The sequence below is a fragment of the Lepisma saccharinum genome, chromosome 14 (genome assembly GCF_977018435.1).
Source record: "Lepisma saccharinum chromosome 14, izLepSacc3.1, whole genome shotgun sequence".
Lineage (NCBI taxonomy): Eukaryota > Metazoa > Arthropoda > Insecta > Zygentoma > Lepismatidae > Lepisma > Lepisma saccharinum.
In genome coordinates this window covers 6,087,313-6,111,543 of record NC_139242.1, presented here as the reverse complement: position 1 = coordinate 6,111,543, position 24,231 = coordinate 6,087,313, and positions in this window count along the sequence as shown.

Below are 24,231 nucleotides of genomic sequence, written 5' to 3'. Positions count from 1 at the left end.
TCGGTGCCAAATTACAAGAACTCAACGCAAACTTCAAGCAGTTGAACGTGGAAGTGAAAATCAAACCGTCATTTTCTACAGTAACGGATACCATCGTCGAACATTTGTTGCCCGTACAAAATACACTGGGACAGCTTCACAGCAACCTCGTTAGCGTCGATACTAAATTCGCTAAACTGCATTCTCTGCAAGCCATCGAAATCAACAGCGTACCCAATCAACAGAGAATCTCCACGTTCGTCGAAGGTAACAAACTGTACATGTTACATCCTTATCATCCGTACTACAAGTTTCTCCTCGATGGCACGATTCAGATAAATGAATTTTCGTACTGGTCTCACGGCAGAAAAGCTAGCGTTCCCACCATGACCTTGATATCGAATCGTGGTGTCCAGAAAGCTGGAAACATTCCTCTGGCACGTTGGAACGAAACGCGCAACATATATGAAATACACGAAGACGAAGATCTTATCGTTTTTGACGTGAGTGCCGGCGATAAGCTGATCATTCAAAACACGAGCGAAGTGCCACCCTCTTTGAATCCCATCACGCTGGTGCTTCTCTTCAAACGTAATCTCTAAAAATGTCTAGGCAAGCCATCGTCGAAGAATTGCATAAACCTGCACGCCGCAACTACAAACGTTTAGCTGTGGTAACCAAGGGAATCGATGACCTCTGGCAAAGTGACCTCGTGGAGATGAGTAGCGGCAATCTAAAAAACGTGCATAAATTGAACAAGGGCAACAAGTATCTCCTTACCGTCATAGACACGTTTTCGAAATTCGCATGGGCTCTACCTTTGAAAGCCAAAACAGGAACGTGCGTAACGGAAGCATTCAAGACAATTTTTCGCGAAAGCGACAGACGACCACGGTTTTTGCAAACAGACAACGGGAAGGAATTTTACAATGCCGTATTCCAAAAATTTATTCAAAAACATGACATTCGACATTATTCGACTTTCAGTCACATCAAAGCCAGCATCGTGGAAAGATTTAATCGCACTCTGAAATCGCGCATGTGGTCACGCTTCACGCTTCAGGGAAGCTACAAGTGGGTCACCATTCTTCCGAAACTCGTTAACGACTATAATCACACGGTACACAGAACGATAGGCATGAAGCCAGCTGACGTTACCAAGTCCGACGAGCAGCGATTAATTTCCAACGTTTACTGTCCAAAGTACACGCCCACGACAAAAAAACCTAAATATAAAATTGGAGACCAGGTGAGGGTCAGTAAATTGAAGCGAACGTTCGACAGGGGTTTCACACGAAACTGGAGCACGGAACTTTTTACCGTGGTTCGAGTTCTACCCGGAAACCGTCACACGTATATAATAAAGGACAGTGGCGGTGAAATTTTATTGGGGCGCTTCTACGAGGAGGAACTCTCTAAAACGAAATACCCCGACACGTACCTTATCGAAAAAGTTTTGCGTAAGAGAGGCGACAAACTTTTGGTAAAATGGCTGGGACTTCCGGACACGAGTTGGATCGATTCAAACGAAGTGATTCTATGAGTGCGTGGAATGTCGTGAAACGTCTACCGGATTCGGAAAATCGAAAGAAGAAAAGGAACGGCAAGTTGCTTCCCGACAGCATCCGCTGTCTGATCGTAGGTCCTTCGGGGTGTGGGAAAACAACACTGCTCGTGGACAATTTTCTCCTCGCACCGAATTGGTTAGATTGGAAGAACAGGCACCTGTACGTGTTCTCGAAAAGTTTGGAGCAATCCAAATACCAGCAACTGATGAAACTGTACGATGGTCTGGACATTGCAACGTTCTCTTCGGAAATAAAACCACTCGACGATTGTCGTGAAAATTCAGTCGTTGTGTTCGACGACGTCATCCTAGAAAATCAAAATGAAATTCGCAATTTTTTCACGCAAGGTCGTCACAAAGGAATAGATTGCTTCTTCCTAGCTCAAACGTTTTCCAAAATTCCAAAACAGTTAGTACGCGACAACGCTAATTTCATATGTTTGTTTCGTAAAGATCACACCAACCTCAAGCACGCGTACGATGACTACGTAGGCGGAGACATGAACTACAATCAATTTTCGGAACGCTGCTGCTCCCACTGTTGGAACAGTGACGATTTCGGATTCGCGACGATCGACATGACGAGAAAACCCAACGACGGAAAATACAGAAACAAAATCAACAACTTTCTAAACGTTGCAACGTTGTGAGAAACGACGTGTATAAATAACGTTATGACGAAACGAAAAATCGAAGACGAAAATCTCAAGCTTCGCGATTACCTCGCGAAACGCTTCAAAGGTTGGAAATCCGAGAATCGCGGATTCTACGAAGAGAAGAAACGTCAAGATCAACCTGTGATCGACGCCATCAGCGATCTAGGTAAAGAAATTAAAGGCGTCACGGAACAAAATAAAAATTTGATCAACGAACTCGTACCACTTGCAGCTAAAAGTTACACCGTACCCACGCCCATTTCGAGCATTCCTTCGACGCCGTTCGAACTGAAGGACGTACCGGCACGACGTCGAGCCATAGGTAGCACGTCGTCGTCTTTGGATAAGATCGAGTTGGGGCCTTTGGCACGAGACTACCTGAGCACGGGGAAATTCGACAAGGATGAAGTGTTCGCATTGTATCCGAGTATGGAGAGCAACGAAGGCGGTGGTGTGGTTTGGAAGATTGGAAAATCGAAGGTGACCTTCGAAGGCAACGATATTAAAGTCAATTTAGGCGACAAGGATAGCTGGAACAGGTATCCGGGTACGGTGGGACTGTGGGAACTTGTTGCCAAAAAGCAGCCGAAGGATTACACCGACGAAGATTACCAGAGTTACAAGGAAATTTTGATCATGACGGATGCCTTGTACCAAAACAACGACGCTACGCAGAATAGGGTCAAATCGAGCAGCGGCGAGAAGTACAGGAATCTCATCAAACCGATATGGAACCAGGTGAAAACAGGCAGCGGCGTCAAACTCTACAACACCCTGCCCAAAGAGTTTGTGTGGGTGGACGACGTGCGCAAGCTCATAGACAGGTTGTTGGTTATTGCAGGAGAGGAGAATGCAGGCAATCGTAATTTCTACAACAAGAAGGTTGGCATCGTGGACATGATCAGCACCAAACTTTCCAACTTCATCGTGAACAACGACAAGGGCATAGGTTACCTCATTAAAATCATCAACACGCTGCCTCCGAGATTCTGGAACGTGGCCGAAGGAAAGGGGCTCGTGAACGACATCATCAACAAGTTACCTTTCGAGATGCATTTAGCTGGCTACCAGTACTGCGGACCGGGTACCAAACTCGAGAAAAGATTGGAGAGAGGAGACAAGGGTGTGAATCCGTTGGACGCCGCATGCAAAGATCACGACATCGCCTACAACACCACTCGCACCGATCTGGATGCACGTCACGAAGCAGACAGAAAGTTAGAGCACGCAGCTTTCGAAAGATTCGTCAGCAGAGACGCATCGCTGGGAGAAAGAGTTGCACCACCATAGCCATGAACGCGAAACAAAAACTTGGGTGGGGTATATAAATAACATACAGTAAAAAAAAAAAAACATCATGTCTGGTATAACCGACTTGCCACACGAACTGCTGTGTAAAATATTTAAACATGCAGTAAACGGAGATTGTGAGGATATAAGAAAATTTTTGATCATAGCGAGATCAACGCCGGAATTTCGCATCCCTTGTGAAATGGCTGTCAAGGATTATCTTCGGGAGATTAGCGGCATGAGGTGCGGCGATCTCGACACTCTTTTTTCGGCCGCTGGGGAAAAATTAAACAATAGGTTAGATGAACTGCACGAGGCGAGGCAGGGGAGAAGACGATTCACAGATGATTGGCATAAGTCGAAACAAGAGACAGAAGATATCATCACGCACATCATCGCGTTTTCCGAAGCACAAACTTTCTTTCTCTAACACAGACAAAAAAATCTTCGATACAAAAATCTCGTGAAAAAAAAATATATATAAAATAATACACATCGTGAAAAAAAATAATCTTCGGTGTATATATAAATAACACATATTGTGAAAAAAATTAAATTTCTCTAACACTGAAATTTTTCTCCTTCAATATAAGAGAAAAAAATGAGTGATCTCCAAGCATTAAAACAAATGCTAAATTCATCAGTCGAATATGTAAAAATTCAGGAATTGGAAGTGGACAAACCTTACACGGTAACTTGCGGTTCAATTGTTTCTACCCAGTATGGTCCCAAGGCGCGTCTGTTGCTCAACGCACAATACAGTCTATTTTTACCAGATCGATACGCCAACATGTTATCCGACGAGAAGCTAGCTATTTTAATCGAGAACAAAACTCAAATCGTGTACAAGGGTACAAAGGAACTTCTTGGTAAGAAAACAAAGCACGTAATAGAATTTGTGTAACGGCTCTGCGCGGAGTATATCCTTGAAAAAAAAATTACACGGAACAAAAAAAAATCTCAGAACATTTATATATAAATAACATACCGAAAAAAATTACACAAAACAAAAAAATCTCAGAACATATATATAAATAACATACCGTGAAGATAACATATAGAGCATCAACATGAAGCCCAAGGGTGTCGTGTACCAGATACCATACTCCAATCTGAAAAATCTAGGTGCCCTCGATGGGTTACTCACCAAGAAACAACGCGAGAAGAAACGTTCTTGCTTGACGAAAGGACACGGAATGAAATTACTTCTCAGCACACCTCAATTGAGACGCTTGCAGCGTTCGCGAAAACAGCAAAAGATCGGAGGTTTCATATTCAGCATCCCGGCCATCCTGGCAGCATTGGGGGCCGTTGGAAGTTTGGCCGGCGGAAGTGCCGCCATCGCAAAAACCGTCATCGACACGAAGAAGAACAAGGCAGAATTGGAAGAACAGAAACGTCACAACCTGGCTATGGAGAAGAAGGGGAAAGGTATAACCAAAAAACAAAAAAGCAACCTCGATGCTTTGAAGAAATATAAAAAAAAGAAGAAGCCCTGTCCAACTTCGATATTGAATCTCTGATCGAACTGTTGGGAATAAAGAACTTCAGGGGTGTTTTCATGTCCGATTCTCTACCCTCTGCTGTGAAGAAAAAGGAGTATGGCGTGGTCAACCTGGACAGTTACAAAAATCCTGGTACACATTGGATATGCTACCTCAAAATTGACGATAACAATGCATTTGTTTTCGATTCGTTCGGTGGCACACCACCTGCCAGGTTAGTGAAGTATCTCAGTGTTGCCAACCTCTACTACAATGACAAACGCATTCAGGGTTTCACCGATGTTAACTGCGGCCACCTATGCCTTTCCGTTCTCGCATACATGTCTAAAATAAATAACCCGTCGGTGGAACATTTTCAGAAAGCATTGTGGAATCTTAAACACGATGGGCGTGTTCCATCTCACGAGCGAATCTTCGATCCTGAAACTCACGCTGCACGACGACATCGTCTATCCTAAATCCGTGGCTCTGCGTGCATTCTACAGCATGTACCTCATACCTAACGTCACGCAGCACAACAACAAAATTAGCGTCGGAAGCGAACACATTGTCGTCACGCCAGGCCAATACAATCTTTCCACTTTGCAAGCTCAGTTACCCAAAGGCACGTACCTTTCTCAAAATTCGGTCACGCACAGAGTGGAAATCGTATCGGCGACGGAGACCGTGGACCTGGGCACCATGGGAGAACTTCTAGGTTTCGAGAACAACACCAAACTCGAAGCTGGCATCAAGCACACGGCAGTCAATATTCCTAAATTTCTAGCCATCGAAACTCTGAACGTTCACTGCAACGTGGCGGAAGGCATGATCACGAAATCCTCGGACAGATTGTTAGGAAGTCACAAGCAGACAGGAATCATAGCCACGTTCAAACCCAGTTCCGAATTCATGGAACCGATCATCTGCACACCCTCTTCGCCGATCTATTTTCCAGTATGCCGCAACCGCATAGACGACATAGAGTTGGTGGTGACGAACGAGAAAGGAGACGTGGTGGATTTCGCAGGTGCAACGACCACTGCCATCGTGGAGATCAACGTATAATAAATAACACGCATAGTAAAAATGGAGCAAATCGAAAGTTACGAATTGCAATCTTTCCCTCCCAAACGTCGCACGTTCGCCAATCTCAACGAAGCGAACAGGGAAATCGAATACGACGTAGACGTAGGCGACGGGTTCGTTCATCCTCACAGAGCGGACCTCTACCTTCAATTCGACGTGGTGAAGAAGGAAAGCGGAGACGCGTTTCCGCCCAATGCAAATTTGATACTCGTGGACAACTTCGTGCCTCACCTGTTCTCGCAGGTGGAGGTGAGGAAACACAACACCGTCATAGACAGAATAGACTATCCAGGCATCACGTCGACGGCAGTGGGAACATTGAAATTATCCAAAACAGACGCAGCATACTACCAGGCGGGAGGATTCGAAGCAGGAACAAAAATATCGACTAGAAGTCACACGGTGCTTTTTCCCATGCGTCTGCTGCCGGGATTCTTCTCGGACTACAAGGAGATCATGTGGAAGGGAGGATTGCGCGTCACGTTTCGAAGAGCAGCCAACGACAACGACGCACTGATGCGATACACCAACTTGAACGCTGACGGCACGCCGATAGCCAACACATTACCCGAAGCGGCCAAGTGCGTCATACGGAGCATGGAATTGAGAATGCCGATCGTGGAATACGAGACGAACTACGCCCTCAAGTACAAAGCAGAGATCTTGAAGAATCCGCAGGTGCCGATTCACTTTCACGGTTACCAGTGCGTGCAGAAGATGGCATCGGGAAGTCACATGGAATTCGACGTGACAACTCAGTTCAACAACATACAGTTCGACATGCCAGATTTCGTCGTAGTGTTCTTTCAGACCGGGCGCGATAACAACCAGGAAAAAGATTCCAGCAAGTTCGACGACTGCAAGATTAAGAATGTTTATCTGAAGAACGGGAGGAACGAAGTGTTCCCGCGCGAGAATTACAACCTCGACATGACCAAAGACGATTATCTCAAACTTTACGAAGCTTACACCTCTTTCAAACGCGTGACCGAGGGAAGCATGGACATGTACTACACGCCCAGCGAATTCAAAACCCGCAGGCCGATGTTCGTCATCAACACATCTAAGAGAAAGCAGGTGGTGGTCAACGATCGAACCAACATCAAGGTCGTCTGCGAGTTCCACGAAGCCTTGCCCGAGGACACCGTGTGCAGCGTCATCCTGATTGCAGAGAAGTCCTTCGTCCACGACGTGAAGAACGAGAGGGTCACAGAGCAGTTTTAACATGTTTAACATCTTTTCTTGCACAAATAAGAAATTTTTTGTACTAGCACAATCAGTTACAATAGCACAATACAAATTTCACTAGTTCAGATCAGTTACAAATGTCAATTTCACCAGTTATCAGTTACAATATCTTTTTTGCACTATAGCAAGAGAGACAAATCAGAAAATTTGCACAAAAAAAATTTGTTGTTGTTTTTTACACAAGAAAATTAACAATAAAATTCTTTTTTATCGTTTCAGATGCTGTCGAAACATCAAAAACACATACACACACATTAGAAAAAAAAAGCATGCAACTTTATTTGTAACACACACACATACATTCTCCATCTTCATCAAAAAAATATTATAATAAACATAATTATTTTTATCTATATCTCACAATAAAACTCTATATCCAAAAATATTACAACATCAAAATAACACTAGAGTCGTTAGTACACGTTGCATGCATTACGGAGGTCCTCTGTAGGGTTTCATGGAAGTTTGGGGGAAAAAAAAAACACGTGAAACTCTACAGAGGTGTGGTTATCTACAACCGCAGCCGTTAGAAAACCTTTTACTTTTTTTTTGGTTGGGCACCACGCACCCTGGCGAGGTTGTAGGGGCCAGGTATCCTAAAAAACAACAATTATTTATTTGTTTGTTTGCCTCACAATACGGAAATAAAAATAAGCACGCGCGCGCGTATGCGTGTGCAGCACATCATCCCTGCGAGAGAGGTTTACAAAAGTCGCGATATACATTGGCGCCCGGGACTTGGAAATAATGCGTATTCGCTCACCACTGTTACCAGCTCTAGGTCTCTCTCTTCATCTTACAGCAATGTTGGTATCTCTATCTTTTTTAGTTGCAGGTGGGTTGCCAACACACTCTAGTTAATAATGCTACATATTATACACACACACGCACACACATACTGTGTTGCCATCCATCCATCCATCCATCTCTTTCTCTTTTACGGCAGTGTGTGTTTGTTGCCGGTTCTCCTTGCCCAGTGTATGTATGTTACGCCAGTATATAAATTGGCTAAGCCCTTGCCAAGTAAAAAAAAAGCTGTAGGTAAATATTAGCAACATTGTCGGTTGTTTAACTTTTCCCCCCTCTCTCTTTTTCTCCTCTTTTTTTTTGTAAAAAGCTATGGCAAAAATACCAGTAGGTTGGCAAATTGTTTTATGCACTGTAAGGTAAGTCTTAAGCAGTGTTGTCAGCTCCTTGCTTTAGGTTAGGTTAGACCAAAAAAACCCTTGGTGATTTTTTCGAGTAAAGTGTTGGCAACACTGCAAGCACACAAGTGCCAGCTTCTTGCTTTAGGTTAGATTAGACTAAAAAAAACCTTGGTGATTTTTTCAAGTAAGGTATTGGTCACACTGCAAAAAATAGAGCTTATGCTTTACAAGAGCAGACCATTAAAGCAAGCCTCAAGCAGTGTTGCCAGCTCCTTGCTTGAGGTTAGGTTAGACCAAAAAAAACCCTTGGTGATTTTTTCGAGTAAAATGTTGGCAACACTGCGAGCACACAAGACTGCCAGCTTCTTGCTTTAGGTTAGGTTAGACCAAAAAAAACCTTGGTAATTTTTTCGAGTAAGAGGTTGGCAACACTGCGAGCCCCACCGAGCCCCAGCTGGCAACACTGCGAGAAAAGCCTCAAGCAAGGTTGCCAGCTCCTTGCTTTAGGTTAGGTTAGACCAAAAAAAAAAAACTTGGTAATTTTTTTCGAGTAAGAGGTTGGCAACACTGCGAGCCCCACCGAGCCCCATTTTCGGTTGCCGAACCGGCCTGGCTACCCTACTAAAAGTTAACCACTCGACTACACTCGATCAATGATTCTCACTGGAAAAATGTTTGTTGAACCCTTAACTTTCGATATTTCAAAGAATTGGCTGCTACAACCTGCTACCCTAGTACTAAGACTAATTGTTTAAACAATGTGCAGTCATAAACAAAATATAAAGAGAACGTACGTGGGTGGAAAATCGGTTAGATATTAATGAATGTTGTTGAAAATGGATACTCGGGGGTTTTTGAGGTCGTTGATTACGAATCTGACAATATTTTTCCCAAAAACAAAATGGCGGATCCAATATGGCGGCCACAAATTCACAAATGTTGATAAATATTAACGGAAATTGTTACCCCGGGGTATTCGGGACCGCTGATTACGAATCTGACAATATTTTTCCGAAAAACAAAATGGCGGATCCAATATGGCGGCCAAAAAATTCACAAATATTGATAAATATTAATTTTGATTATAATTATCTGAGGAAGCGCAAGAAGCGAGTAACAAGCTAATAAAAAAATATAGACAAGATTTCTCCAGAAAACATTGCCGAGAAGCGACAATGAGCGATTTATTTAATCGATTATTACTTAGCTCCGATCCATATGTTTCAAGTGTTCGGAAAATCCTCCCAAAAAATAAAAGATCACTGTCACTAGAAGCACGTCAAATGATAATTAATGATACCGATACCGACACCGAAAGTGAAGTAGAGTCATCAGATGTTGGAGATGGCAGCAATTACGAAATTGAAAGCGATTAAATGTATTAATAATTCCTTTACTTTAAATCATTTAGTAATAAAAATTAAAAAACATTCCTTTGTCATTTTAAAATTATATATATATGTAATAAAACCTTTCGCTTAAATAAATTTTCACGGTAGAAACTGTATACTGCAATAAAAATTGTTTTTAAAAAATATTTTTAAATTTATACACTTTTAAAACCCACGAGTAACGATTTTCGTTAATATTTATGAATATTTATGAATTTTCGACCGCCATATTGGATCCGCCATTTTGTTTTTGGGAAAAATATTGTCAGATTCGTAATCAGCGGTCCCGAAAACCCCGGGGTAACGATTTTCATTAATATTTATCAACATTTGTGAATTTTTGGCCGCCATATGAGATCCGCCATTTTGTTTTTGGGAAAAATATTGTCAGATTCGTAATCAGCGGTCCCAAAAACCCCCGAGTAACGATTTTCATTAATATTTATCAACATTTGTGAATTTTTGGCCGCCATATTTGATCCGCCATTTTGTTTTTGGGAAAAATATTGTCAGATTCGTAATCAGCGGTCCCGAAAACCCCCGGATAACGATTTTCGTTAATATTTATCAATATTTGTGAATTTTTGGCCGCCATATTGGATCCGCCGTTTTGTTTTTGGTAAAGATATTGTCAGATTCGTAATCAGCGACCCCAAAAACCACCGAGTAACGATTATTGTCACGATTTTTCAATTCTGTCTCGAGTTATTTGATGATGACCACCTTTTTCGAATTTTATCCCACAGTGCGACGTGTGGAATTCTGTCAACGACTGTTGCAGTTTTGTACCGACGATCCCCGTTTTTTGCGCCATGTGCTTTTCACGGACGAGGCAACATTCACCCGTGAGGGCATCTTCAATTGCCGAAACAGCCATGTGTGGGATTATGAAAATCCACATGCAGCAGTCGAGGTGTACCATCAGACCCAGTTTGCAGTGAATATCTGGGCAGGTATCATCGATGAACAGATTATCGGTCCATACCTGCTGCCACCACGTTTAAATGGCCGCCTCTATCGCACCTTTCTTGCAACAGTCCTTCCAGAGCTGCTAGAAGATGTACCCCTCAACGTGCGACATCGTATGTTGTTTCAATTGGATGGAGCGCCTGCACATTTTGATGGCACAGTGCGAACCCTTTTGCACCATACCTACCCACAGCGCTGGATCGGCAGAGAGGGCCCTGTCCCCTGGCCCGCCCGTTCGCCTGACCTCACACCAATGGATTTCTTCTTGTGGGGCCATGTGAAAACACTCGTCTACGAGACCCCGGTGCCTGACAAGGAAACATTGGTAGCGCGGATACTTGCAGCATAGGTCGAGGTGTGTACCATGCCAGGGATTTTTGATAGGGTTCGCCAGAATTTCCAGCGACGCTGCAATGCCTGCATTGAATGTGGTGGTCGTCAATTTGAGCAACTTTTGTAACAACGTCAGTCCGGGTAGGACTACGTACTACGTACTATTCCTATCTGTAAGTGCACCTTTGCGTGGCAATAAACCTCCTGTGCCCGTAGTTGCTGTGTTTGTCCTGCTGGCGCACGACCTCTGTGTGACATCCCCTCGGTTCTGCTACGGGGAATCCCTCGTCCCTCATTTGTTGTCTCCTTGACAGGTACCATTCCCCGTCCGGTCCTCTTTCTCTCTTGTTGAACCGTGCTTTGTTCTTGCTGCGGTGTCTCCCCACTTTGTTTGGGGACTCCCCACGCGCTGCATGTGTTTGTTTCCCGCTGTGCAATTGTCACTTCATGCTTCATTGCTTCTTTTGTCCCTACCGTTGTCCATCGCTACCCTTTCCCTTCACTTGTCTTGCGGGACACTCCTATTTCCTTTGTGGAACCCCATGCGCATGCGTTGCGCAGCTGTTCCGCCTTTCTCTCTTCACTGGTACTGGCTGTACAGAGGTGTGAAGTTCATTTTCACATGCTTTCGGCGTTGTCTAGCTCCTCACGGAGGCATCTTTCGGCAAAGTGGAAGGGGAACTTTCGTCTCTATTTCATGGGAGGTATCTGTGGTTTTCGTTTGTACTATACCTTTAGAATCACCCTGTATACAGGCCAGTACATGAGAATGGACAATGGCGAATAAGGAGAAACGATGAAATTAGAGCACTCTACAAAAAACCAGATATAGTTTCCGATATAAGAAGCATGAAACTGAGGTGGCTAGGACATGTGGAAAGAATGCCTGAAGACAGAGCGGTTAAAAAGGTCTATAAAGGGACACCAGGAGGGAGAAGATTAAGAGGAAGGCCAAGGAAAATATGGTTGGAGGACGTTCAGGAGGACCTTAGGAGGATGGGAGTAAGACGGTGGAGACGTCGAGCAGAAGACAGAAGAGAAAGGGCTATCATTGTGAGAGAGGCCAAGGCCCTTTAGGGGCTGTAGCAGCCAAGGAGTACGTAATCGTGGGTGATGTTTATTGTCAGCTAGTTGTTGTAGGTAAATTTGAAAATTTGAAAAACGTGTCCGGAAAATTTAAAGCGCTGTCCAGCCGGCCCTAATTGAACTAGAGTGAAGGCAATTGTAGATTCGTAATCTTACGTCAAGACCTTTCCATAGAGTATATGGACGGTGTTCTACGGTCAAAATAACAAAAACTAACATGGCGGCCAAGATGGCGGCCCCTATTGTCAAGACGAGCTGACATGACAATTAATTGTATAATATTACATAGTAATCGTGGGTGATGTTTATTGTCAGCTAGTTGTTGTAGGTAAATTTGAAAAGTTGTAAAAACCTGTCCGGAATCTTTTAAAGGGTTATCCAGCCGGTCCTAATTGAACTAGAGTGAAGGCAATTGTAGATTCGGAATCTGCACATCAAGACCTTTCCATAGAGTATATGGAAGGGGTCTACGGTCAAAATAACTCTATACCATGTACTCGTATATTTCTGTTACATTTAGCCTCAGTGTGTAAAACGGATTTGAAACAACGGTTCAATCCGTTATTCGGTCGGCCCCTCAAAAAATACCACATTTTTACAATGCTCTCCTATATTTCTGTTCCGATTAGTCTCTGTGCATAACACAAATTTGAAACATCGGTTCAATATGTCATTCGATCGGACCTTCAAGAAAATACCACATTTTCTACCACGCCCTCATATATTTATGTTTCGATTAGCCGTAGTGCATGAAACGGATTTCCAATATCGGTTCAATCCGTCACTTGATCAATCGATCGGACCCCGAGAAGGTACCACCTTTTCTATTATACCTTCGTATGTTTATAAACAATTCCCGTTTTACCTTATGTTTTTACAATGAAATAAGTGCAGTTTAGCATTATATTCATTTAGAAGGCTGTATTCGTGCTGGATATTCTGGGCACAGTGTAACACGGAAGTTGTGTGAATCAAGTTATCTCTTTCATGCAGCCTCCAAGAGGACGTTGTGGTTATCTCAGGAATGATACAAGCAAGTTGCGTTATCCTACACAGAAGTGATATATTTGCATATGTTTTGACCATCACTGCAAAATTTTCATTCTTCCTCAAAATCTTTAACGGTACAGCAGTTATAGTACAACGATGGATGGGGAGAATTTTGTAAGTATAGTTCTACACAATAACATTAATTTGTATGTATAAACTGTTTATTACTCGGACTCAATATTCGATACAGGTTTTGGATATATATATTTTTACTCTATTTACAAATCATAGTACCATCATTCGAACACCATGTACAGTGGCATCCATAAGTATTATGTTCATACTACCAACATCCGAACACCATGTACTGTGGGATCCATTAGTATTATGCAGTATTTTATTTGACCAAATAAGAGCTTCATAAATTCAAAACAGCTTCTACATCAACATTATTGCTTAAAATAGTCATAGACAATTTGAAGAGTAATACTCATGGCTCTCACTGTATATCAAAGAATAAAAAACAAATAAATGGAGTTAGTTTGTTAGCGATGTTAGTGTTGTTTATTCGTTTATTTACCTTTTCTTCAAAATTTCCAACATTCGCTCCTCCATTTTTCTCCCCCCGCTTTTTTATTTTCTGTTTTTTCATTTCTCACACTCTTAAATACCTCCATCAGTTCGAAACATATTCTGTGTTCCATAGACTTCTCCGTTCTTCCGTTGCAGCCGTCTCCTCTTTTACATCACCGTACAATAAACTGAACTTCAGCGGGAGTGTTGCCATCTGAAAATAGATAGATTAATATGTTAGTTATATTTTACACAGACTGTACTCACTGTCATATATTACTTCAAACATATTTTCAGGAACATATGATACGACATGGGAGGCTTTGCGAAATGCTTACCATCACTGTGAGCTAGGCGTTGAAGACGCAGAAGATTTCGCAGAGCTCACCAGGTCCGTTCCGAGGTATCTGGAGGAGCAAGTTACAATCGATCAGGAGTACCAGCATGTCTGCCGTTTTCGCGGTTCGTCGTGACCGGAATCGGCAAAGCCTCCAGATTTTTGAAAAAAGTTGTTTTTTTTAAAAAAAAAGTCAATTTTTTTGAAACTGTTAAAAAAATTGAAAAAACGTTGAATTTTTTTTTAAAGGAGAAATTTTTTTGAAAAAAGTTGAAATTTGTTTGAAAAAAGTCGATTTTTTTAAAAAAAAGTTGACATTTTTTTTGGAAAAAGTTGACATTTTTTAAAGAACGTGAAATAAGAGAGCCCTCAGTTACGGCCCTGTTTGCCCTGGACCTCAAGTTTCTTAGGGTCCCTTAGTTACGGCCCTGTTTACCCTGGACCTTAAGTTTCAAAGGGACCCTTAGTTACTGCCCTATTTTCCACAGACCTCAAGTTTCAATGTTCCCTCAGTTACTGCCCTGTCTGTCCCAGAGTAAAAGTAATTGTACATTCGGAATCTACACATAGCCCACTTTTAAGACTGTAGGCCCTGTACTCATGTTTCAAAGAACCCCCATTTTCGACCCTGTTTGGCCCCCAGTAAAACTTACTGCAGAGAAGGGCCCCAGCTCCATTCCTCTTTGCCTCAAAAGTAATTATACATTCGGAGTCTGTGCGTTTGGAACCCCTTTCTAAAACTGTAGGCCCTGTACTCAAGTTTCAAAGAACCCCTGTTCCGACTCTGTTTGTCCCCGAGTAAAACTAATTGCAGATAAGGGAGCCCGGTCCTGTCTATCCTAAAACTAATTACAGATTTGGGTGTGTTCTGTACCACGTTTTAAAACTGTAGGCCCTGTACTAAAAGACCCCTGTTAGTTAAATTGTTTTCACACGTTCTCCATTTTCCGGTTGTGAGTGTTTAATTTTTAACACCAGTGAATCTGTGGCAGGATGTAACAAGGAAGTCGTGCTTCTATGAATAGATCTCTATCGAATTCGCATTCCAGACGGAAATCGTTATATGATGACGATAACCGCTGCTAATTAGTCTACATCGAACATATGTGTTGTAACCATTACAAAGTTTTCCTTCTCTGCCGACGCTTCAACAGTACATGGCCAGCAAGAAAGTTGCATCCGTTCCGATAATGTCTAAACCCTACACCGCAATTAAAATTATCTCAAAAGGGAAGTTGTGGTTGGTTATCTCTGGCATGCATAATCAGCAAGGAAGTTTCATCTGTTCTGTTAATGACTAAACCCTACGCAGAACTGATATGTATGTGTTGTGACCATCACTGCAGAGTTTTCATTCTTCCGTAACGTCTTTACTGGTACAGTGCTGTGTTGATGGAGGGAGAGAATTTTGTACGTATATTACATCTATTTATTTCGATACAATAATAACATTTACTTGTATGTACAAACTGTTTTGTTACTTCAACTCATAGTGCAGTTTGTTAGATATTTCTTTACACATTCTTTGTTAACATACGGGTATTTGGTATAGGTTTTTCGCAGTGGCGAAGATTAGGTTCCAAAACTAGGATTGCAAAGTGCCAAAACTGGGGGGCATCCAAACTAGGGGAGCAAAGTGACAAAACTGGGGGCAAATACAGTTTACTTTTCCCTCGCAGGTAAGTTTTAGCAGAGTGCGGGGCCAAAAATGACAGAAAGTGGGTAGGTGAAACAAATTCTTAACGACAAATGCAAAGGTACATATTGAGCTCTCTGTATGTTTTCTACTAAATCACCGAATACTGACGCATTTCCTTTCCTTTCAATAATGAAGCTGAATATCTTGACCAATGTGTCCGCCTTCACTTCATGCATATTTAGGGTGATTGGAACCGGGGTCTATTTTTGGATCGATTGCTGCTTAATTTCAGTTTTATGCACTTATAGGGTAATTGGGACAGGACCCAGGTGATATCCAGAATTGGATGTGTTATGGGCAATTCGAGATCATATTTGGAATGTTTTGTACACCAAGTGGGCGTTATCTAGACAATGTACTTTAGTTAGACATTTTTGTACGTACTTTGGATATTGTGTGGACACAAGAAGTACATTTTAGACTACATTTGAATCTTATCTGGACACGATTTAGACATGAATAAAACTTGTTCTTTTTTAACATTTTCTGGGTGTTATTGGAATGTACAAAAGACGTTTCCTGTTTGGAACATATTATGGAAATTTTCGTAGCATTGTATGGATATAACAGGGATTCTTTACACATTTATTATAAACCTATTAGGACACCTTTAATATATCAAATAGCTGTATCCTTAACTGAATTGCATAATTCTTACGAAATCGTGTGTGCCCAATAAAATACTCTCCATTTGTAAGAAACATATATGGAAATAAGGAAATATCATCTCGATTATATTTAGAAGAATTTTGAAAACATCAAATTCAAACTTGGTGGTCTTTAATATCCATACACCTCTCAATATCACATAACATTTTCAAAACTCTCCGCCGCCACACATTATTTTAAATCCAACCAATAACACCCTTACCCTTTTCCAATATTTTTGATGTACCCCTGAACTTTAACTCCTTTTTTGAAAATGTAGTATGTCCCTTAATAATTCCTTCCACTACTATATCATAATATTGACAGCAATTCCCCCATTTGTGAACAACCCTCATATATTCTTTTCTTGTCGCATCCCCATTTATTCATCTTTTAACCCAAAATTTATGTAATCGTAATGGTAAATATTCCTCCAATTCTTTTTATAATCAGTGTTACATAACCCATTCGAGATTCCTCCAAACAATTCATAGTTTTGAATATATTATTTTCCTCTTTTATCGAATCCCATCTTCACCTATTCCTCTTTTTATCCTCCTGATTTTCAACAGACACCACATTTCTAACCTGCAAAAAACGAACAAACATTTCCCCACACAAGAAACGTTACCAGATCCTATTATCTTTTATAACTTCTATTTGTACCTTCTATTTTCCAACATCACGTTTTCCGTTAAACATATTTCAAACAGACACAATTCTTATAAGATTACGCCCAACCGTTCCCCTTTTCTTCTTCAACCGTCACAGACCCATTAACAGCCGGAAACCCATATCTTCAGCCCGACAAACGCGCCACACATATCACTCAACCGTTCCAAGAATTCCATAACAATCGGAAACCCCTATCTCCACCACAAGAAACACTCCTTCCCGTCCTTTTCAATGAACGACCGACAAAAATCACAATTCCAAGCAACCGTCGCCGAATTTCCTACTTCCCCACCACAATTTCATCAACGCCAATTACCATCCTATCTCCCTAATTAAGCGCACATTCTTATCTCATTCCCCCTCCCAATTCTCAGAATTTCAAAATCATCAACGCCACTTCAAAAACCGGAAACACATATCACAATTCGAAGAACAACGGCGCGCACGCCCAATTCATGACGTCACAATTTTCTCAGCCAAGCAGGAAAGATCCCTAGTCTGAGAAAAAAGTTACCTCCTCCCCAGAATGACTCATCAACGCTATCTCTCCTCAAACAACGGAAACACGTATCACTATTCCCAGAATTTCAAACTCATCAACGCCATCTTTCCTCAGACACCGGAAACACGTACAACAATTCCGAAACATTCACCGCACGCCTTAAAAGCCTCATCAACGCCATCTGTTTTCAGACGTCGGAAACTCCAATTCCGACCAACCGTCACCGGGAAAACCCCGAATACTTTTCCTCCTCCCAACAACCAATCAGAATCCTCCTTACGAAATAAGCCCCGCCCATTTTATGACGTCACACCAATCAGAATCCTCCACAAAAAAAGAATAATAGACCTACGTCATCAATTGATCTTTGATCAATCTTTTTCAATCAATTTATTTATCGACTCTAACGGGGGTTCATAACTACTAGCTCTCAACGACAAATAGTTTTCGTTTGACCCGCGTTAATGTCATTTGTGTTTGTTTCTCTATCACAGTATATTTCTTTTCCATAGTTTCGGTGTCCTATTTTTTTGCCGACTTATATAGGATTTGTTTAAAATTACGGATCATGAGAAATATACGAATAAAGGCAAGGCAAAGGTAATAGTCCGGAAAAGACAAATTGAAACTTATACTTAGTTGAAAGGACAATTGGTCATTGTTGATTACAGTAATAGAAATAACTTGATCGAAATAGTTGGTTTTCTTTTACATACATTTTTGTAATTCTTTTTGTGCACCTTTCCATTCCTACTGGAACAGGTAGACTATAAATAAAAACTCGGCATGGTTTCCTTTAATTCATTATTACAGTATAGATCTTCCATGATTCTCGTGGCTTATGATGCATAGAATTAACAATTACGGATCTTTCTTTTTTTTTGTTGTTCTTGTATATTGATTTAACAAATCTAGTCACCTTATAATTCCATTAACCGAGATTGGTTTTAATGATTTCTCCATTCGCATGGACGTCTGGAAGGGAGGGGTCCACTCCACCCGGAAATGGAAGTCAATCAAGAAGTACATATTTCACGCATATAATTTCATTTCAGTAACAGTGGTATATGTTAATTATTGCAATGGCGTTGGAGGAACATATGATAACTTCTAACTGTAGAATGTTTTTTTTAAAGTAAGTATTACTATTTTGGGGAAACTCTGCCTCATTCTGCCCCTCTCCCTTGGAAAAACACCTTGCTTGTCCGTTCCTGGAGAAAAATCTTGAAGACGTCCATGTATCAGCGGCGTTAAAAATTTCATTAAATGTCCATACACCACCGTTGACAAGTACACATAATATGCATGTAATGATAAAAGAGAACACAGCTTGTAAAGGCTTCTATTTATGACAGTGAACAGAAGAAAAACAAGCGCAAGCAATACTTTTAAAAGAGAACAATCTAGCCAGAATTGGTGTAGCATAATTCTAATACAACTGGCAACACTGGATCTGTCTGGGAAAGGCGATGTCTCTACCATGTACGGAAAAGTCGAACGCAACGTACAGCGCAGCGAACGAAGTTCTCAACTCTGAAAGCCCACACAAACAAGCTATGTACCAGTTTCACCCTCCTCCCTTCTTGAAACGGGCACAAGACCAATGTGCTAGCCGATTACACTGAGTCACCTGAAAGGAACACGGAATACGGTACAAAACGAAGCTGCCTGTTGTTTTAGGGGGGAGGTGGGTCGGACAAATCCGCAAACCAGAAAAACTGAATGAAATTATTCGTAACCCATTCAAATTCTTATATCTAAGAGTCACAATACAAAGTAGTACATCTCAATACAGAAATACTATTTACGTAATTCATATTTCAACTTATATCAAACGAACAATTGACGTTCTATAGCTCTCTCTCTCTCTCTCTCTCTTTCTCTCTCTCTCTCTCTCTCTCTCTGGAGCCAAAACAACATTCTTGTATTGTTTTACCAATGTTTAATGTGCATGATTGATTGATTGATTTTATTAGTTCATTTTACTTCTCTTCTTTGTAGCTTTTGGCTAATCGCGAAGATGGGAATGATCGATGTTATGATTAAATTGATGAACGGTACACACAAAGATTGTACACTCGCCTCGCTTAGTACTCCGGCAGTTTGTTTCTTTATACAGCATATTTGCAGAAGATGCAATTGAACATACAAGTGTATAAAACAAACTTATTACTAACTTCGTTGACCCTGTACAAGCCCATGCCGGGATTTTAACCACCCCACGGATCCCTGACGTCATAGGGTGCTGTGCTGTAGAGCGAACACAAACAGAAAAGCTTCGGTCAAAAGTCCCCCCGCACCTCCCCCTTCACCCGTTCGACTAGAGCCATAAGGAAGCATGTTCCACTCTGTCCCTCCCCTCCAAGCGGGGGCGATCATACAGACAAACAACTAGAGTACGTGGAAACAGGACTGCAGGCTCTTTTCCATGTGGTTCTACTATAACCACTCCGTCACGAAAGTCGGCTTTAATGTGCACATTCCCATTATTCATAGTTGCATTACATCATTCGTGTAAAAAAACTCCTAACCGGATCGGAGCGTGATGTCAAAAGTACCACGCTCCCGAGCGGAGTGCTGTTGTCTCACGCTCCGCTCCGGATCGGAGCGTGCGTCTAAAAAATCTGAACCACTCCACTCCGGAGCGGAGTACTGCTGTATCACGATCCGCTCCGGATCGGAGCGTGTGTCTAAGAAAGTCGAACCACTCCGCTCCGGATCGGAGTGCTGTCGTACCACGCTCCGCTCCGGAGCGAGGAGCGGAGTAGAACTGACGCTTCGAAGTCGCTCCGGAGCGCTCCTTTAGTACGCCCTGCACTCCACTCCGAAACCCTGTCTTGGAGGAGAAGAACAAGCAAGGCCAACAATAAAGTTTTACCGTTTTCTTACTTCCTGTCAACCACTCTGTAGAGCTGTAAGTTTTTCCTGAAAATGCCTAACATACTTCTTACCATCCTTCGTAACTCCTGCCTCAGACAAGTCCTCCAATTCAGGAACGGGTCTCCCATTTCGGAATATTTCCACTTTTTTCATAACGATATGACGGAAAAACCTTTCTCCAGAACGTCATCAACTCTCGATTCCATACTATTTCTATTTCACCTCTTCACCGCACTGATAAAACAATAATTAAGAACGAAACACTGCAAATTACACACGCAAGATGGAAAAAGCAAAGGACGTCAACATCTCGCCGTAACAACTGTCTCTTTCCTCGGAATAGCCATGCACATTTGTAGATGAATGGATCAGGGTTGTCAGTCGACGAGATATTTTGAAGAATGAAGATAATTACGGACTCTCGTAGAAAATGCATCAGAATATAATGGTATTAATCCCAACATACTTCAAAATTTCAAATAAATGTTGGGCAGGGTGCAACGTACCGAAGGGGAAAGGAGGGATTTCCCCCCACCAATAGTTTTGGCTTCAAAAATTCCCACACCAAAATTTCACGGGTGAGAGTTTTTGTTATAACAATTAATGAAAAAGGATAATAAGATAAGATAAGATAAGATTTATGTCCATCCACTTGATCATATGAGTACAAATAGTATTATGATATGGGATAGGCCAATTACAAGTATAATTTTGAGTACAAAGAATTAACACATACTTAAACATATTAAAAATTATAAGAGAGTATAAAATCAAATCACATGTATAATTTTTAGTACAAATGAATTAACACATACTTAAGCATATAAAAAGGTAAAAAAGTATAAAATAAAATAACATAAAAAATAGAAGAAAAATCAAGGTTATGTCTATTAATGAGAAAAAATATGAAATTAATGAGAAATATGATCTATGTACGCCTCTGTGCTATAAAGCAAATACTTCGTTAGCAAGCTTTATACTGTCATTTTAAATTTAGTTGGATTATGAGTCTTGAATTCCTCTGGCAGTTTGTTTTACACCTTGATATCCTAGACCATTATGTGTTTTGGATGTGCGGACGTAGAAAGATGGAGGGAGTTATGCATACGAGTGCTGTATTTGTGTATGTCCAGATTTTTTGAGAAGATTTCGTACTTTGTATGAATAAAGTTCAATATTTCTAATATGTACAAACATGGAAGAGGTAGTATTTAAAATTCATTGAAAATTTGTTTCGTTGGGTTTGAGAGGGATACATTTTCCATAATGTTTAATATCCGTTTTTGCCCAATAAAAATTGTCTGCATTTTGGATGAACTGCCCATAAAGAGATTCCATATGTAAGTACAGGTTGAATCTGTCCGAAATATACTGTCCTTAAATCATTCAAAGTTAAAACATTTCTCAAAATTCTCATCATGTAGCAAAAACTGCTTAACTTAGGAGTTAAAATAGTAATTTGCATGTCCCAAGACAGGTTTGTGTCTATCCATACTCCTAAGAATTGTATTGCGCTGCAGTCTTTGAAGACTTCATTGTTAATAATTACATTTAATTTTTTTGTTTGTTTTACTTGGTTAATATTTATTAGAACTGTTTTATTAACATTCAGGGAATGTTTGTTATTGTTTAGCTAGGTGTTTAGTTGTGTCGTTGTTGAAAGAGAATTCTTTCGTAGTTGCTCATGTTCCAGGCTTTTCAGTATGATATTTTGTATCATCCGCACAAAGTATTGTTTGAGACTCTGATAAGGTTTCTGGAAGATCATTCATGTAAAGTAAAAATAAAACTGGTCCTAGAATTGAACCTTGCGGTACACATGTTTTGAGGAACAATTTGTCTGATTTGATTTTTTTTAATATCTATAAACTGACATCTGTCTTTCAAATAAGAAGTGGACCGTGTTTTTGCTAAACCTCTGATTCCATAATGGTCCATTTTATCTAGTAAAATATCACGCTGTACCAAATCAAATGCTTTGGTAAAATCTAAAAATAATCCAGACACATACATTTTTCTTTGTCTGTCGATTGTAGTATATTATTTGTAAATTCTGATATTGGTTTACTTTTTTGGTATCCAAATTGATGTTTGGATAAAATTTTGTATTTTTCTAAGAATGTCACTCATCTATTTAGCATAATTTTCTCTATTGCTTGAGAGATGACCGACAAAATAGAAATTAGCCTATAGTTTGAGCATTCTTCGTTGTTGCCTTTCTTGAATAATAATCTCACCTTTGCTATTTTGTACTCACTAGGAAAAATAAATGTTTCTAAAGATTTGTTGCAAACACTTACTAGTGGTTGTAAAATAGTATTAGCACATTTTTTGAGTAGAGAATTTGAAAATTCATTTGGCCCTGAGGAATACATATTCTTTAAATTTATAATTAATTTCTCGACTTCTCCCTCAGTTACTGGGGTGAAAAACATAGTTTTTGTGCTTCGGGGACTGTTTAAATATGTTCTTAATGTAGGTGTAGAGATTACTGCATTTTTATTTACGGTATTGGAAATGTTCACAAAATATTGAAATTGTACCCAACCTCTTCAAGATATATTTAACATATCTACACCAATAGCCAATGCACAATAGAAGTAAAATACGAATGCAAGACAAATATAACTATGAAATCTAATTGCAAAAACAAGACAAAAAAACATTTTGCATTAACTATTGCATAATAAGATTATTTCAACTATTTTATAATTTATTGACATCTTTAACAAGTTAGTAAATGGATTAGTTTGCTACATTATAAATATCTGATGTATATAAATGTAACAAATTAATTTCTTTACATATATTTATTAATAATGCATTTTTAAATACTTAGAAATTGATTATTTTTATATATTGAATGACATTAAGATATTTATATCATAATTATATCATGTATGCATGTAAAATATCCGTGTATGTAGATTGAGATCCTTCTTGCCTTCCGCTCCGATTTCTATGTTAGTAATCATTTTTTATAACGCCTTTTTATTGCTACCAATGCACAGGGATAAATTTATCTAAGCGAGTCTGTCCAATGTTAGTAAACTAAACATTCGGGAAAAAAATATATCTTGACTACTACCAACACTGCATACACTGGCTTCTTAGAACCATGTGTTTTGAACAGTAAAATGCAGCGTGGGATGAGCGCGGAAAAACCCAAACATATGGTGGGCGAGCCGGACCCTGTGGCCGAGTGGTTAGCACATCGCGCTGCGACGCCAAGGGTAACGAGTTCGAATCCCGCTCGGGCTTGGTTGTTTGTGAATTGATTGATTGATTGATTTGCTGTTTTAAGTCCACTTTACGCACAGTAAGGCTAATCGGGACTGAAACTACAGTTTAAAGTGGGATCCGAACCACTATGTGCCTCCACCGGGTATCGAACCCGGGACCCCTTGATTACAAGGCGACGAAGCTACCACTGCGCCATCGGGAGGCCCAGGTTGTTTGTGAATGTCCATTCATAAATTGCATCATTTCATCACTCATCCCCATCTTCGCAAATTAGCCAGGAGGCATAAAACGCGAAGTAAAATAAACTAAATCAATCAATTAATCAAATATGGTTGGGTCTGATCGGAGCCAATGGGGGCTGCCCTCCGAATTTCTAGGTACCAAACAGAGGCAGCAGCTTTTGCTTGCCGAAATCGGCAGAAACCACGGTGGATGGAGTGGGTG